General features: G+C 57.1%; 1 protein-coding gene across 1 annotated transcript in view; it reads right to left on the bottom strand.

Moving 5' to 3' along the window:
* LOC134928679 (amiloride-sensitive amine oxidase [copper-containing]-like) overlaps positions 1-16,465 on the bottom strand; it is a 199,419-nt gene that overhangs the window by 139,967 nt on the left and 42,987 nt on the right. The gene's annotated exons all lie outside the window — the stretch shown is intronic.

Raw genomic sequence — 16,465 nt, 5'->3', positions numbered from 1 at the left:
GTGCAGGATTGTGCTGCCAAGCCGCCTTCTGTGTACACAGGATTGTGCTGCCTAGCCGCCTTGTGTGTACACGGGATTGGGCTGCCAAGCCGCCTTGTGCGTATGCATGATTGTGCTGCCTAGCCGCCTTCTGTGTACACAGGATTGTGCTGCCTAGCCGCCTTCTGTGTACACAGGATTGGGCTGCTTAGCTGCCTTGGGTGTGCGCAGCATTGTGCTGCCTAGCTGCCTTGTGCGTGTGCAGGATTGTGCTGCCAAGCCGCCTTCTGTGTACACAGGATTGTGCTGCCTAGCCGCCTTCTGTGTACACAGGATTGTGCTGCCTAGCCGCCTTGTGCGTGTGCAGGATTGTGCTGCCTAGCCGCCTTCTATGTACACAGGAATGTGCTGCCTAGCCGCCTTGTGTGTACACAGGATTGTGCTGCCTAGCCGCCTTGTGTGTACACAGGATTGTGCTGCCTAGCCGCCTTGTGCGTGTGCAGGATTGTGCTGCCTAGCCGCCTTCTGTGTACACAGGATTGTGCTGCCTAGCCGCCTTGTGCGTGTGCAGGATTGTGCTGCCTAGCCGCCTTCTATGTACACAGGAATGTGCTGCCTAGCCGCCTTGTGTGTACACAGGATTGTGCTGCCTAGCCGCCTTGTGCGTGTGCAGGATTGTGCTGCCTAGCCGCCTTCTGTGTACACAGGATTGTGCTGCCTAGCCGCCTTGTGCGTGTGCAGGATTGTGCTGCCTAGCCGCCTTCTATGTACACAGGAATGTGCTGCCTAGCCGCCTTGTGTGTACACAGGATTGTGCTGCCTAGCCGCCTTGTGCGCGTGCAGGATTGTGCTGCCTAGCCGCCTTCTGTGTACACAGGATTGGGCTGCCTAGCCGCCTTCTGTGTACACAGGATTGGGCTGCCTAGTGCGTGTGCAGGATTGTGCTGCCGAGCCGCCTTCTGTGTACACAGGATTGGGCTGCCTAGCCGCCTTCTGTGTACACAGGATTGGGCTGCCTAGTGCGTGTGCAGGATTGTGCTGCCTAGCCGCCTTGTGTGTACACGGGATTATGCTGCCAAGCCGCCTTGTGCGTGTGCAGGATTGTGCTGCCTAGCCGCCTTGTGTGTACACAGGATTGGGCTGCCTTGTGTGTGCGCAGGATTGGGCTGCCTAGCCGCCTTCTGTGTACACAGGATTGTGCTGCCTAGCTGCCTTGTGCGTGTGCAGGATTGTGCTGCCAAGCCGCCTTCTGTGTACACAGGATTGTGCTGCCTAGCCGCCTTGTGTGTACACGGGATTGGGCTGCCAAGCCGCCTTGTGCGTATGCATGATTGTGCTGCCTAGCCGCCTTCTGTGTACACAGGATTGTGCTGCCTAGCCGCCTTCTGTGTACACAGGATTGGGCTGCTTAGCTGCCTTGGGTGTGCGCAGCATTGTGCTGCCTAGCTGCCTTGTGCGTGTGCAGGATTGTGCTGCCAAGCCGCCTTCTGTGTACACAGGATTGTGCTGCCTAGCCGCCTTCTGTGTACACAGGATTGTGCTGCCTAGCCGCCTTGTGTGTACACGGGATTGGGCTGCCAAGCCGCCTTGTGCGTATGCAGGATTGTGCTGCCTAGCCGCCTTCTGTGTACACAGGATTGTGCTGCCTAGCCGCCTTCTGTGTACACAGGATTGGGCTGCTTAGCTGCCTTGGGTGTGCGCAGGATTGTGCTGCCTAGCCGCCTTGTGTGTGCGCAGGATTGTGCTGCCTAGCTGCCTTCTGTGTACATGGGATTGTGCTGCATAGCCGCCTTCTGTGTACACAGGATTGTGCTGCCTAGCCGCCTTGTGTGTACACAGGATTGGGCTGCTTAGCCGCCTTGTGTGCGTGCAGGAATGTGCTGCCTAGCCGCCTTGTGCGTGCGCAGGATTGTGCTGCCTAGCCGCCTTGTGTGTGTGCAGGATTGTGCTGCCTAGCCGCCTTGTGTGTACGCAGGATTGTGCTGCCTAGCTGCCTTCTGTGTACATGGGATTGTGCTGCGTGGCTGCCTTCTGTGTACACAGGATTGTGCTGCCTAGCCGCCTTGTGTGTACACAGGATTGGGCTGCTTAGCCGCCTTGTGTGCGTGCAGGAATGTGCTGCCTAGCCGCCTTGTGCGTGCGTATGATTGTGCTGCCTAGCCGCCTTCTGTGTACACAGGATTGGGCTGCTCAGCCGCCTTGTGTGCGTGCAGGAATGTGCTGCCTAGCCGCCTTGTGCGTGCGCAGGATTGTGCTGCCTAGCCGCCTTGTGTGTGTGCAGGATTGTGCTGCCTAGCCGCCTTGTGTGTACGCAGGATTGTGCTGCCTAGCTACCTTGTGTGTGCGCAGGATTGTGCTGCCTAGCCGCCTTCTGTGTACATGGGATTGTGCTGCCTAGCCGCCTTCTGTGTACACAGGATTGGGCTGCCTAGCCGCCTTGTGTGTACACAGTATTGGGCTGCCTAGCCGCCTTGTGTGTGCACAGGATTGGGCTGCCTAGCCACCTTCTGTGTACACAGGATTGGGCTGTCTAGCCGCCTTCTGTGTACATGGGATTGTGCTGCCTAGCCGCCTTTTGTGTACACAGGATTGGGCTTCCTAGCTGCCTTCTGTGTACACAGGATTGGGCTTCCTAGCTGCCTTCTGTGTACACAGGATTGGGCTTCCTAGCCGCCTTTTGTGTACACACAGGATTGTGCTGCCTAGCCGCCTTGTGTGTACACAGGATTGTGCTGCCTAGCTACCTTGTGTGTGCGCAGGATTGTGCTGCCTAGCCGCCTTGTGCATGCGCAGGACTGTGCTGCCTTGCCGCCTTCTGTGTACATGGGATTGTGCTGTCTAGCCGCCTTCTGTGTACACAGGATTGGGCTGCCTAGCCGCCTTCTGTGTACACAGGATTGTGCTGCCTAGCCGCCTTGTGTGTGCACAGGATTGTGCTGCCTAGCCGCCTTCTGTGTACATGGGATTGTGCTGTCTAGCCGCCTTCTGTGTACACAGGATTGGGCTGCTTAGCCGCCTTGTGTGTGTGCAGGATTGTGCTGCCTAGCCGCCTTCTGTGTACACAGGATTGGGCTTCCTAGCTGCCTTCTGTGTACACACAGGATTGTGCTGCCTAGCCGCCTTGTGTGTACACAGGATTGTGCTGCCTAGCTACCTTGTGTGTGCGCAGGATTGTGCTGCCTAGCCGCCTTGTGCATGCGCAGGATTGTGCTGCCTTGCAACCTTCTGTGTACATGGGATTGTGCTGTCTAGCCGCCTTCTGTGTACACAGGATTGGGCTGCCTAGCCGCCTTGTGCGTGCGCAGGATTGTGCTGCCTAGCCGCCTTGTGCGTGCGCAGGATTGGGCTGCCTAGCCTCCTTCTGTGTACACCGGATTGTGCTGCCTAGCCGCCTTGTGTGTGCGCAGGATTGGGCTGCCTAGCCTCCTTCTGTGTACACCGGATTGTGCTGCCTAGCCGCCTTGTGCAGGATTGTGCTGCCTAGCCACCTTTTGTGTACACAGGATTGGGCTGCCTAGTGCGTGTGCAGGATTGTGCTGCCTAGCCACCTTCTGTGTACACAGGATTGTGCTGCCTAGCTGCCTTCTGTGTACACAGGATTGGGCTGCCTAGCCGCCTTCTGTTTACACAGGATTGAGCTGCCTAGCCGCCTTGTGTGTACAGGGGAATGTGCTGCCTAGCCGCCTTGTGCATGTGCAGGATTGTGCTGCCTAGCCGCCTTCTGTGTACACAGGATTGTGCTGCCAAGCCGCCTTCTGTGTACACATGATTGTGCTGCCTAGCCACCTTGTGTGTACACGGGATTGTGCTGCCAAGCCGCCTTGTGCGTGTGCAGGATTGTGCTGCCTACCGGCTTCTGTGTACACAGGATTGTGCTGCCTAGCCACCTTCTGTGTACACAGGATTGTGCTGCCTAGCCGCCTTCGGTGTACACGGGATTGTGCTGCATAGCCGCCTTCTGTGTACACAGGATTGGGCCCGCCTTCTGTGTATACAGGATTGGGCAGCCTAGCCGCCTTCTGTGTACATGGGATTGTGCTGCCTAGCCGCCTTCTGTGTACATGGGATTGTGCTGCCTAGCCGCCTTCTGTTACACAGGATTGGGCTTCCTAGCCGCCTTGTGTGTGCAAAGGATTGGTCTGCCTAGCCGCCTTCTGTGTACACCGGATTGTGCTGCCTAGCCGCCTTCTGTGTACACAGGATTGGGCTGCCTAGCCGCCTTGTGTGTGCGCAGGATTGTGCTGCCTAGCCGCCTTCTGTGTACACAGGATTGTGCTGCCTAGCCGTCTTGTGTGTGTGCAGGATTGTGCTGCCTAGCTGCCTTCTGTGTACATGGGATTGTGCTGCCTAGCCGTCTTCTGTGTACACAGGATTGTGCTGCCTAGCCGCCTTGTGCGTGTGCAGGATTGGGCTGCCTAGCCGCCTTCGGTGTACATGGGATTGTGCTGTCTAGCCACCTTCTGTGTACACAGGATTGGGCTGCTTAGCTGCCTTGGATGTGCGCAGGATTGTGCTGCCTCGCCGCCTTGTGTGCGCGCAGGATTGTGCTGCCTAGCTGCCTTCTGTGTACATGGGATTGTGCTGCAGAGCAGCCTTCTGTGTACACAGGATTGTGCTGCCTAGCCGCATTGTGTGTACACAGGATTGTGCTGCCTTCTGTGTACATGGGATTGTGCTGCCTAACTGCCTTCTGTGTACACAGGATTGGGCTGCCTAGCCGCCTAGTGTGTGTGCTGTATTTTGCTGCCTAGCCACCTTGTGTGTGCTCAGGATTGTGCTGCCTAGCTGCCTTGTGCATGCGCAGGATTGTGCTACCTAGCCGCCTTCTGTGTACATGGGATTGTGCTGCCTAGCCGCCTTCTGTGTACACAGGATTGGGCTGCTTAGCCGCCCCGTGTGTTTGCAGGATTGTGCTGCCTAGCTGCCTTCTGTGTACATGGGATTGTGCTGCCTAGCTGCCTTATGTGTACACAGGAGTGTGCTGCCTAGCCGCCTTCTGTGTACACAGGATTGGGCTGCTTAGCCGCCTTGTGCGTGCGCAGGATTGTGCTGCCTAGCCGCCTTCTGTGTTCACAGGATTTGGCTGCTTAGCCGCCTTGTATACGTGCAGGAATGTGCTGCCTAGCCGCCTTGTGCGCGTGCAGGATTGTGCTGCCTAGCCGCCTTGTGTGTGTGCAGGATTGTGCTGCCTAGCCGCCTTGTGTGTACGCAGGATTGTGCTGCCTAGCAACCTTGTGTGTGCGCAGGATTGTGCTGCCTAGCCGCCTTGTGCGTGCGCAGGATTGTGCTGCCTAGCCGCATTGTGTGTGTGCAGGATTGTGCTGCCTAGCCGCCTTGTGTGTACGCAGGATTGTGCTGCCTAGCTACCTTGTGTGTGCGCAGGATTGTGCTGCCTAGCCGCCTTGTGCGTGCGCAGGATTGTGCTGCCTAGCCGCATTCTGTGTACACAGGATTGTGCTGCCTAGCCGCCTTCTGTGTACACTGGATTGTGCTGCCTAGCCGCCTTCTGTGTACACAGGATTGGACTGCCTAGCCGCCTTCTGTGTACACAGGATTGTGCTGCCTAGCCGCCTTGTGTGTGCACAGGATTGTGCTGCCTAGCCGCCTTCTGTGTCCATGGGATTGTGCTGTCTAGCCGCCTTCTGTGTACACAGGATTGGGCCGCTTAGCCGCTTTATGTGTGTGCAGGATTGTGCTGCCTAGCCGCCTTCTGTGTACACAGGATTAGGCTTCCTAGCCGCCTTCTGTGTACACACAGGATTGTGCTGCCTAGCCGCCTTGTGTGTACACAGGATTGTACTGCCTTCTGTGTACATGGGATTGTGCTGCCTAGCCGCCTTCTGTGTACACAGGATTGTGCTGCCTAGCCACCTTGTGTTTACACAGGATTGGGCTGCCTAGCCGCCTTCTGTGTACACAGGATTGTGCTGCCTAGCAGCCTTCTGTGTACACAGGATTGTGCTGCCTAGCCGCCTTCTGTGTACACAGGATTGTGCTGCCTAGCCACCTTGTGTTTACACAGGATTGGGCTGCCTAGCCGCCTTCTGTGTGCGCAGGATTGTGCTGCCTAGCTGCCTTCTGTGTACATGGGATTGTGCTGCCTAGCTGCCTTCTGTGTACACAGGAGTGTGCTGCCTAGCCGCATTGTGTGTACACAGGATTGGGCTGCTTAGCCGCCTTGTGTGCGTGCAGGAATGTGCTGCCTAGCCGCCTTGTGCGTGCGCAGGATTGTGCTGCCTAGCCGCCTTGTGTGTATGCAGGATTGTGCTGCCTAGCCGCCTTGTGTGTACGCAGGATTGTGCTGCCTAGCAACCTTGTGTGTGCGCAGGATTGTGCTGCCTAGCCGCCTTGTGCGTGCGCAGGATTGTGCTGCCTAGCCGCCTTGTGTGTGTGCAGGATTGTGCTGCCTAGTCGCCTTGTGTGTACGCAGGATTGTGCTGCCTAGCTGCCTTGTGTGTGTGCAGGATTGTGCTGCCTAGCCGCCTTGTGCGTGCGCAGGATTGTGCTGCCTAGCCGCCTTCTGTGTACACAGGATTGGGCTGCTTAGCCGCGTTGTGTGTGCGCAGGATTGTGCTGCCTAGCCGCCTTGTGTGTGCACAGGATTGGGCTGCCTAGCCGCCTTGTGTGTACACAGTATTGGGCTGCCTAGCCGCCTTGTGTGTGCACAGGATTGGGCTGCTAGCCGCCTTCTGTGTACACAGGATTGTGCTGCCTAGCCACCTTGTGTGTACACAGCATTGGGCTGCCTAGCCGCCTTCTGTGTACATGGGATTGTGCTGCCTAGCCGCCTTCTGTGTACACAGGATTGGGCTTCTTAGCTGCCTTCTGTGTACACAGGATTGGGCTGCCTAGCCGCCTTCTGTGTACACAGGATTGGCCTTCCTAGCCGCCTTCTGTGTACACACAGGATTGTGCTGCCTAGCCGCCTTGTGTGTACACAGGATTGTGCTGCCTAGCTACCTTGTGTGTGCGCAGGATTGTGCTGCCTAGCCGCCTTGTGTGTACACAGGATTGTTCTGCCTAGCTACCTTGTGTGTGCGCAGGATTGTGCTGCCTAGCCGCCTTGTGCATGCGCAGGATTGTGCTGCCTTGCCGCCTTCTGTGTACATGGGATTGTGCTGTCTAGCCGCCTTCTGTGTACACAGGATTGTGCTGCCTAGCCGCCTTCTGTGTACACAGGATTGTGCTGCCTAGCCGCCTTGTGTGTGCACAGGATTGTGCTGCCTAGCCGCCTTCTGTGTCCATGGGATTGTGCTGTCTAGCCGCCTTCTGTGTACACAGGATTGGGCTGCTTAGCCGCCTTGTGTGTGTGCAGGATTGTGCTGCCTAGCCGCCTTCTGTGTACACAGGATTAGGCTTCCTAGCCGCCTTCTGTGTACACACAGGATTGTGCTGCCTAGCCGCCTTGTGTGTACACAGGATTGTGCTGCCTAGCTACCTTGTGTGTTCGCAGGATTGTGCTGCCTAGCCGCCTTGTGCATGCGCAGGATTGTGCTGCCTTGCAACCTTCTGTGTACATGGGATTGTGCTGTCTAGCCGCCTTCTGTGTACACAGGATTGGGCTGCCTAGCCGCCTTCTGTGTACACACAGGATTGGGCTTCCTAGCCGCCTTCTGTGTACACACAGGATTGTGCTGCCTAGCCGCCTTGTGTGTACACAGGATTGTGCTGCCTAGCTACCTTGTGTGTGCACAGGATTGTGCTGCCTAGCCGCCTTGTGCATGTGCAGGATTGTGCTGCCTTGCCGCCTTCTGTGTACACAGGATTGGGCTGCCTAGCCGCCTTGTGTGTGCGCAGGATTGTGCTGCCTAGCCGCCTTGTGCGTGCGCAGGATTGTGCTGCCTTGCCTCCTTCTGTGTACACAGGATTGTGCTGCCTAGCCGCCTTGTGCGTGCGCAGGATTGGGCTGCCTAGCCTCCTTCTGTGTACACTGGATTGTGCTGCCTAGCCGCCTTGTACGTACGCAGGATTGGGCTGCCTAGCCTCCTTCTGTGTACACCGGATTGTGCTGCCTAGCCGCCTTGTGCAGGATTGTGCTGCCTAGCCACCTTTTGTGTACACAGGATTTGGCTGCCTAGTGCGTGTGCAGGATTGTGCTGCCTAGCCACCTTCTGTGTACACAGGATTGTGCTGCCTAGCTGCCTTCTGTGTACACAGGAATCGGCTGCCTAGCCGCCTTCTGTTTACACAGGATTGGGCTGCCTAGCCGCCTTGTGTGTACAGGGGAATGTGCTGCCTAGCCGCCTTGTGCATGTGCAGGATTGTGCTGCCTAGCCCCCTTCTGTGTACACAGGATTGTGCTGCCTAGCCGCCTTCTGTGTACACAGGATTGTGCTGCCTAGCCGCCTTCTGTGTACACAGGATTGTGCTGCCTAGCCACCTTGTGTGTACACGGGATTGTGCTGCTAAGCCGCCTTGTGCGTGTGCAGGATTGTGCTGCCTAGCCGCCTTCTGTGTACACAGGATTGTGCTGCCTAGCCGCCTTCTGTGTACACAGGATTGTGCTGCCTAGTCGCCTTCGGTGTACACGGGATTGTGCTGCCTAGCCGCCTTCTGTGTACACAGGATTGGGCCCGCCTTCTGTGTACACAGGATTGGGCTGCCTAGCCGCCTTGTGTGTGTGCAGGATTGTGCTGCCTAGCTGCCTTCTGTGTACACAGGATTGTGCTGCCTAGCCGCCTTCTGTGTACATGGGATTGTGCTGCCTGCCGCCTTCTGTGTACACAGGATTGTGCTGCCTAGCCGCCTTCTGTGTACATGGGATTGTGCTGCCTAGCCGCCTTCTATGTACACAGGATTGGGCTGCCTAGCTGCCTTGTGTGTGTGCAGGATTGTGCTGCCTAGCTGCCTTGTGTGTGCGCAGGATTGTGCTGCCTAGCCGCCTTGTGCGTGCGCAGGATTGTGCTGCCTAGCCGCCTTCTGTGTACACAGGATTGTGCTGCTTACCTGCCTTGGGTGTGTGCAGGATTGTGCTGCCTAGCCGCCTTGCGTGTGCGCAGGATTGTGCTGCCTAGCCGCCTTCTGTGTACATGGGATTGTGCTGCATAGCCGCCTTCTGTGTACACAGTATTGGGCTGCCTAGCCGCCTTCTGTGTACACAGGATTGGGCTGCCTAGCCGCCTTGTGTGTACACAGGATTGGGCTGCCTTGTGTGTGCGCAGGATTGGGCTGCCTTGTGTGTGCGCGCAGGATTGGGCTGCCTAGCCGCCTTCTGTTACACAGGATTGGGCTTCCTAGCCACCTTGTGTGTGCAAAGGATTGGGCTGCCTAGCCGCGTTGTGTGTGCGCAGGATTGTGCTGCCTAGCCTCCTTCTGTGTACACAGGATTGGGCTGCCTAGCCGCCTTGTGTGTGCGCAGGATTGTGCTGCCTAGCCTCCTTCTGTCTACATGGGATTGTGCTGTCTAGCCGCCTTCTGTGTACACAGGATTGGGCTGCTTATCCGCCTTGTGTGTGCGCAGGATTGTGCTGCCTAGCCGCCTTGTGTGTGTGCAGGATTGTGCTGCCTAGCCGCCTTCTGTGTACACAGGATTGTGCTGCCTAGCCACCTTGTGTCTACACAGGATTGTGCTGCCTAGCCGCCTTCTGTGTACACAGGATTGTGCTGCCTAGCTGCCTTGTGCGTCTGCAGGATTGTGCTGCCAAGCCGCCTTCTGTGTACACAGGATTGTGCTGCCTAGCTGCCTTGTGTGTGCGCAGGATTGTGCTGCCAAGCCGCCTTGTGCATGCGCAGGATTGTGCTGCCTAGCCTTCTTCTGTGTACATGGGATTGTGCTGTCTAGCCGCCTTCTGTGTACACAGGATTGGGCTGCTTATCCGCCTTGTGTTTGCGCAGGATTGTGCTGCCTAGCTGCCTTCTGTGTACATGGGATTGTGCTGCCTAGCCGCCTTCTGTGTACACAGGATTGTGCTGCCTAGCCACCTTGTGTTTACACAGGATTGGGCTGCCTAGCCGCCTTCTGTGTACACAGGATTGTGCTGCCTAGCCGCCTTGTGTGTGCACAGGATTGGGCTGCCTAGCCACCTTCTGTGTACACAGGATTGGGCTGCCTAGCCGCCTTGTGTGTACACAGGATTGTGCTGCCTAGCTGCCTTGTGCGTGTGCAGGATTGTGCTGCCAAGCCGCCTTCTGTGTACACAGGATTGTGCTGCCTAACCGCCTTCTGTGTACACAGGATTGTGCTGCCTAGCCACCTTCTGTGTACACAGGATTGTGCTGCCTAGCCGCCTTGTGTGTACACGGGATTGTGCTGCCAAGCTGCCTTGTGCGTGTGCAGGATTGTGCTGCCTAGCCTCCTTCTGTGTACACAGGATTGTGCTGCCAAGCCGCCTTGTGCGTGTGCAGGATTGGGCTGCCTAGCCGCCTTCGGTGTACATGGGATTGTGGTGCCTAGCCGCCTTCTGTGTACACAGGATTGGGCAGCTTAGCCTCCTTGTGTGTGCGCAGGATTGTGCTGCCTTCTGTGTAGATGGGATTGTGCTGCATAGCCGCCTTCTGTGTACACAGGATTGTGCTGCCTAGCCGCATTGTGTGTACACAGGATTGGGCTGCCTAGCCGCCTTGTGTGTACACAGGATTGGGCTGCCTAGCCGCCTTGTGTGTGCACAGGATTGGGCTGCATAGCCGCCTTCTGTGTACACAGGATTGTGCTGCCTAGCCGCCTTGTGTGTGTGCAGTATTTTGCTGCCTAGTCGCCCTGTGTGTGCGCAGGATTGTGCTGCCTAGCCGCCTTGTGCATGCGCAGGATTGTGCTGCCTAGCTGCCTTCTGTGTTCATGGGATTGTGCTGCCTAGCCGCCTTCTGTGTACACAGGATTGGGCTGCTTAGCCGCCTTCTGTGTACACAGGATTGGGCTGCCTAGCCGCCTTGTGTGTACACAGAATTGTGCTGCCTAGCTGCCTTGTGCGTGTGCAGGATTGTGCTGACAAGCCGCCTTCTGTGTACACAGGATTGTGCTGCCTAGCTGCCTTGTGTGTGCGCGCAGGATTGTGCTGCCTAGCCGCCTTGTGCATGCGCAGGATTGTGCTGCCTAGCCTCCTTCTGTGTACATGGGATTGTGCTGTCTAGCCGCCTTCTGTGTACACAGGATTGGGCTGCTTATCCGCCATGTGTGTGCGCAGGATTGTGCTGCCTAGCCGCCTTGTGTGTGTGCAGGATTGTGCTGCCTAGCTGCCTTCTGTGTACATGGGATTATGCTGCCTAGCCGCCTTCTGTGTACACAGGATTGTGCTGCCTAGCCACCTTGTGTTTACACAGGATTGGGCTGCCTAGCCGCCTTCTGTGTACACAGGATTGTGCTGCCTAGCCGCCTTGTGTGTGCACAGGATTGGGCTGCCTAGCCACCTTCTGTGTACACAGGATTGGGCTGCCTAGCCGCCTTGTGTGTACACAGGATTGTGCTGCCTAGCTGCCTTGTGCGTGTGCAGGATTGTGCTACTAAGCCGCCTTCTGTGTACACAGGATTGTGCTGCCTAGCCATCTTCTGTGTACACAGGATTGTGCTGCCTAGCCGCCTTGTGTGTACACAGGATTGTGCTGCCAAGCCGCCTATTCGTGTGCAGGATTGGGCTGCCTAGCCGCCTTCTGTGTACACAGGATTGTGCTGCCAAGCCGCCTATTCGTGTGCAGGATTGGGCTGCCTAGCCGCCTTCTGTGTACACAGGATTGTGCTGCCTAGCCGCCTTCGGTGTACACAGGATGGGGCAGCTTAGCTGCCTTGGGTGTGCGCAGGATTGTGCTGCCTAGCCGCCTTGTGTGTGCGCAGGATTGTGCTGCCTAGCTGCCTTCTGTGTTGATGTGATTGTGCTGCATAGCCACCTTCTGTGTACACAGGATTGTGCTGCCTAGCCGCATTGTGTGTACACAGGATTGGGCTGCCTAGCCGCCTTCTGTGTACACAGGATTGGGCTGCCTAGCCGCCTTGTGTGTGCACAGGATTGGGCTGCCTAGCCGCCTTGTGTGTACACAGGATTGTGCTGCCTATCTGCCTACTGTGTACATGGGATTGTGCTGCCTAACTGCCTTCTGTGTACACAGGATTGGGCTGTCTAGCCGCCTTGTGTGTGTGCAGTATTTTGCTGCCTAGTTGCCTTGTGTGTGCGCAGGATTGTGCTGCCTAGCCGCCTTGTGCATGCGCAGGATTGTGCTGCCTAGCCGCCTTCTGTGTACATGGGATTGTGCTGCCTAGCCGCCTTCTGTGTACACAGGATTGGGCTGCTTAGCCGCCTTGTGTGTGTGCAGGCTTGTGCTGCCTAGCTGCCTTCTGTGTACACAGGATTGGGCTGCTTAGCCGCCTTGTGTGCATGCAGGAATGTGCTGCCTAGCCGCCTTGTGCGTGCGCAGGATTGTGCTGCCTAGCCGCCTTCTGTGTACACAGGATTGGGCTGCTTAGCCGCCTTGTGTGCGTGCAGGAATGTGCTGCCTAGCCGCCTTGTGCGTGCGCAGGATTGTGCTGCCTAGCCGCCTTCTGTGTGTGCAGGATTGTGCTGTCTATCCGCCTTGTGTGTACGCAGGGTTGTGCTGCCTAGCTACCTTGTGTGTGCGCAGGATTGTGCTGCCTAGCCGCCTTGTGCGTGCGCAGAATTGTGCTGCCTAGCCGCCTTGTGTGTGTGCAGGATTGTGCTGCCTAGCCGCCTTGTGCGTGCGCAGGATTGTGCTGCCTAGCCACCTTCTGTGTACATGGGATTGTGCTGCCTAGCCGCCTGTGTACACAGGATTGGGCTGCTTAGCTGCGTTGTGTGTGCGCAGGATTGTGCTGCCTAGCCGCCTTGTGTGTGCACAGGATTGGGCTGCCTAGCCACCTTCTGTGTACACAGGATTGGGCTGCCTAGCCGCCTTGTGTGTACACAGGATTGTGCTGCCTAGCTGCCTTGTGCGTGTGCAGGATTGTGCTGCCAAGCCGCCTTCTGTGTACACAGGATTGTGCTGCCTAACCGCCTTCTGTGTACACAGGATTGTGCTGCCTAGCCACCTTTTGTGTACACAGGATTGTGCTGCCTAGCCGCCTTGTGTGTACACGGGATTGTGCTGCCAAGCTGCCTTGTGCGTGTGCAGGATTGTGCTGCCAAGCCGCCTTCTGTGTACACAGGATTGTGCTGCCTAGCTGCCTTGTGTGCATGCGCAGAATTGTGCTGCCTAGCCGCCTTGTGCATGCGCAGGATTGTGCTGCCTAGCCTCCTTCTGTGTACATGGGATTGTGCTGTCTAGCCGCCTTCTGTGTACACAGGATTGGGCTGCTTATCCGCCATGTGTGTGCGCAGGATTGTGCTGCCTAGCCGCCTTGTGTGTGTGCAGGATTGTGCTGCCTAGCTGCCTTCTGTGTACATGGGATTATGCTGCCTAGCCGCCTTCTGTGTACACAGGATTGTGCTGCCTAGCCACCTTGTGTTTACACAGGATTGGGCTGCCTAGCCGCCTTCTGTGTACACAGGATTGTGCTGCCTAGCCGCCTTGTGTGTGCACAGGATTGGGCTGCCTAGCCACCTTCTGTGTACACAGGATTGGGCTGCCTAGCCGCCTTGTGTGTACACAGGATTGTGCTGCCTAGCTGCCTTGTGCGTGTGCAGGATTGTGCTACTAAGCCGCCTTCTGTGTACACAGGATTGTGCTGCCTAGCCACCTTCTGTGTACACAGGATTGTGCTGCCTAGCCGCCTTGTGTGTACACAGGATTGTGCTGCCAAGCCGCCTATTCGTGTGCAGGATTGGGCTGCCTAGCCGCCTTCTGTGTACACAGGATTGTGCTGCCAAGCCGCCTATTCGTGTGCAGGATTGGGCTGCCTAGCCACCTTCTGTGTACACAGGATTGTGCTGCCTAGCCGCCTTCGGTGTACACAGGATGGGGCAGCTTAGCTGCCTTGGGTGTGCGCTGGATTGTGCTGCCTAGCCGCCTTGTGTGTGCGCAGGATTGTGCTGCCTAGCTGCCTTCTGTGTTGATGTGATTGTGCTGCATAGCCACCTTCTGTGTACACAGGATTGTGCTGCCTAGCCGCATTGTGTGTACACAGGATTGGGCTGCCTAGCCGCCTTCTGTGTACACAGGATTGGGCTGCCTAGCCGCCTTGTGTGTGCACAGGATTGGGCTGCCTAGCCGCCTTGTGTGTACACAGGATTGTGCTGCCTATCTGCCTACTGTGTACATGGGATTGTGCTGCCTAACTGCCTTCTGTGTACACAGGATTGGGCTGTCTAGCCGCCTTGTGTGTGTGCAGTATTTTGCTGCCTAGTTGCCTTGTGTGTGCGCAGGATTGTGCTGCCTAGCCGCCTTGTGCATGCGCAGGATTGTGCTGCCTAGCCGCCTTCTGTGTACATGGGATTGTGCTGCCTAGCCGCCTTCTGTGTACACAGGATTGGGCTGCTTAGCCGCCTTGTGTGTGTGCAGGATTGTGCTGCCTAGCTGCCTTCTGTGTACACAGGATTGGGCTGCTTAGCCGCCTTGTGTGCATGCAGGAATGTGCTGCCTAGCCGCCTTGTGCGTGCGCAGGATTGTGCTGCCTAGCCGCCTTCTGTGTACACAGGATTGGGCTGCTTAGCCGCCTTGTGTGCGTGCAGGAATGTGCTGCCTAGCCGCCTTGTGCGTGCGCAGGATTGTGCTGCCTAGCCGCCTTGTGTGTGTGCAGGATTGTGCTGCCTATCCGCCTTGTGTGTACGCAGGGTTGTGCTGCCTAGCTACCTTGTGTGTGCGCAGGATTGTGCTGCCTAGCCGCCTTGTGCGTGCGCAGAATTGTGCTGCCTAGCCGCCTTGTGTGTGTGCAGGATTGTGCTGCCTAGCCGCCTTGTGCGTGCGCAGGATTGTGCTGCCTAGCCACCTTCTGTGTACATGGGATTGTGCTGCCTAGCCGCCTGTGTACACAGGATTGGGCTGCTTAGCCGCGTTGTGTGTGCGCAGGATTGTGCTGCCTAGCCGCCTTGTGCGTGCGCAGGATTGTGCTGCCTAGCCGCCTTCTGTGTACATGGGATTGTGCTGCCTAGCCGCCTTCTGTGTACACAGGATTGGGCTGCCTAGCCGCCTTGTGTGTACACAGTATTGGGATGCCTAGCCGCCTTCTGTGTGCACAGGATTGGGCTGCCTAGCCGCCTTGTGTGTGCACAGGATTGGGCTGCCTAGCCACCTTCTGTGTACACAGGATTGGGCTGCCTAGCCGCCTTGTGTGTGCACAGGATTGGGCTGCCTAGCCGCCTTCTGTGTACACAGGATTGGGCTGCCTAGCCGCCTTGTGTGTGCACAGGATTGGGCTGCCTAGCCGCCTTCTGTGTACACAGGATTGTGCTGCCTAGCCGCCTTGTGTGTGCACAGGATTGGGCTGCCTAGCCGCCTTCTGTGTACACAGGATTGTGCTGCCTAGCCGCCTTGTGTGTGCACAGGATTGGGCTGCCTAGCCGCCTTCTGTGTACACAGGATTGGGCTTCCTAGCCGCCTTCTGTGTACACACAGGATTGTGCTGCCTAGCCGCCTTCTGTGTACATGGGATTGTGCTGTCTAGCCGCCTTCTGTGTACATGGGATTGTGCTGTCTAGCCGCCTTCTGTGTACACAGGATTGTGCTGCCTAGCCGCCTTGTGTGTGCACAGGATTGTGCTGCCTAGCCGCCTTCTGTGTACACAGGATTGGGCTTCCTAGCCGCCTTCTGTGTACACACAGGATTTTGCTGCCTAGCTACCTTGTGTGTGCGCAGGATTGTGCTGCCTAGCCGCCTTGTGCATGCGCAGGATTGTGCTGCCTTGCCGCCTTCTGTGTACATGGGATTGTGCTGTCTAGCCGCCTTCTGTGTACACAGGATTGTGCTGCCTAGCCGCCTTGTGTGTGCACAGGATTGTGCTGCCTAGCCGCCTTCTGTGTACATGGGATTGTGCTGTCTAGCCGCCTTCTGTGTACACAGGATTGGGCTGCTTAGCCGCCTTGTGTGTGTGCAGGATTGTGCTGCCAAGCCGCCTTCTGTGTACACAGGATTGTGCTGCCTAGCCGCCTTGTGTGTGCACAGGATTGTGCTGCCTAGCCGCCTTCTGTGTACACAGGATTGTGCTGCCTAGCCGCCTTCTGTGTGCACAGGATTGTGCTGCCTAGCCGCCTTCTGTGTACACAGGATTGTGCTGCCTAGCCGCCTTCTGTGTACACAGGATTGTGCTGCCTAGCCGCCTTGTGTGTGCACAGGATTGTGCTGCCTAGCCGCCTTCTGTGTACACAGGATTGTGCTGCCTAGCCGCCTTCTGTGTGCACAGGATTGTGCTGCCTAGCCGCCTTCTGTGTACACAGGATTGTGCTGCCTAGCCGCCTTCTGTGTACACAGGATTGTGCTGCCTAGCCGCCTTGTGTGTGCACAGGATTTTGCTGCCTAGCCACCTTCTGTGTACACAGGATTGTGCTGCCTAGCCGCCTTGTGTGTACACAGGATTGTGCTGCCTAGCCGCCTTGTGTGTACACAGGATTGTGCTGCCTAGCCGCCTTCTGTGTGCACAGGATTGTGCTGCCTAGCCGCCTTCTGTGTACAC

Source organism: Pseudophryne corroboree, chromosome 5 (assembly GCF_028390025.1).
Source record: "Pseudophryne corroboree isolate aPseCor3 chromosome 5, aPseCor3.hap2, whole genome shotgun sequence".
NCBI classification, from domain to species: domain Eukaryota; kingdom Metazoa; phylum Chordata; class Amphibia; order Anura; family Myobatrachidae; genus Pseudophryne; species Pseudophryne corroboree.
The sequence above is the reverse complement of the archived record's forward strand: the minus strand, read 5'-3'. Positions and strand labels throughout refer to the sequence as shown.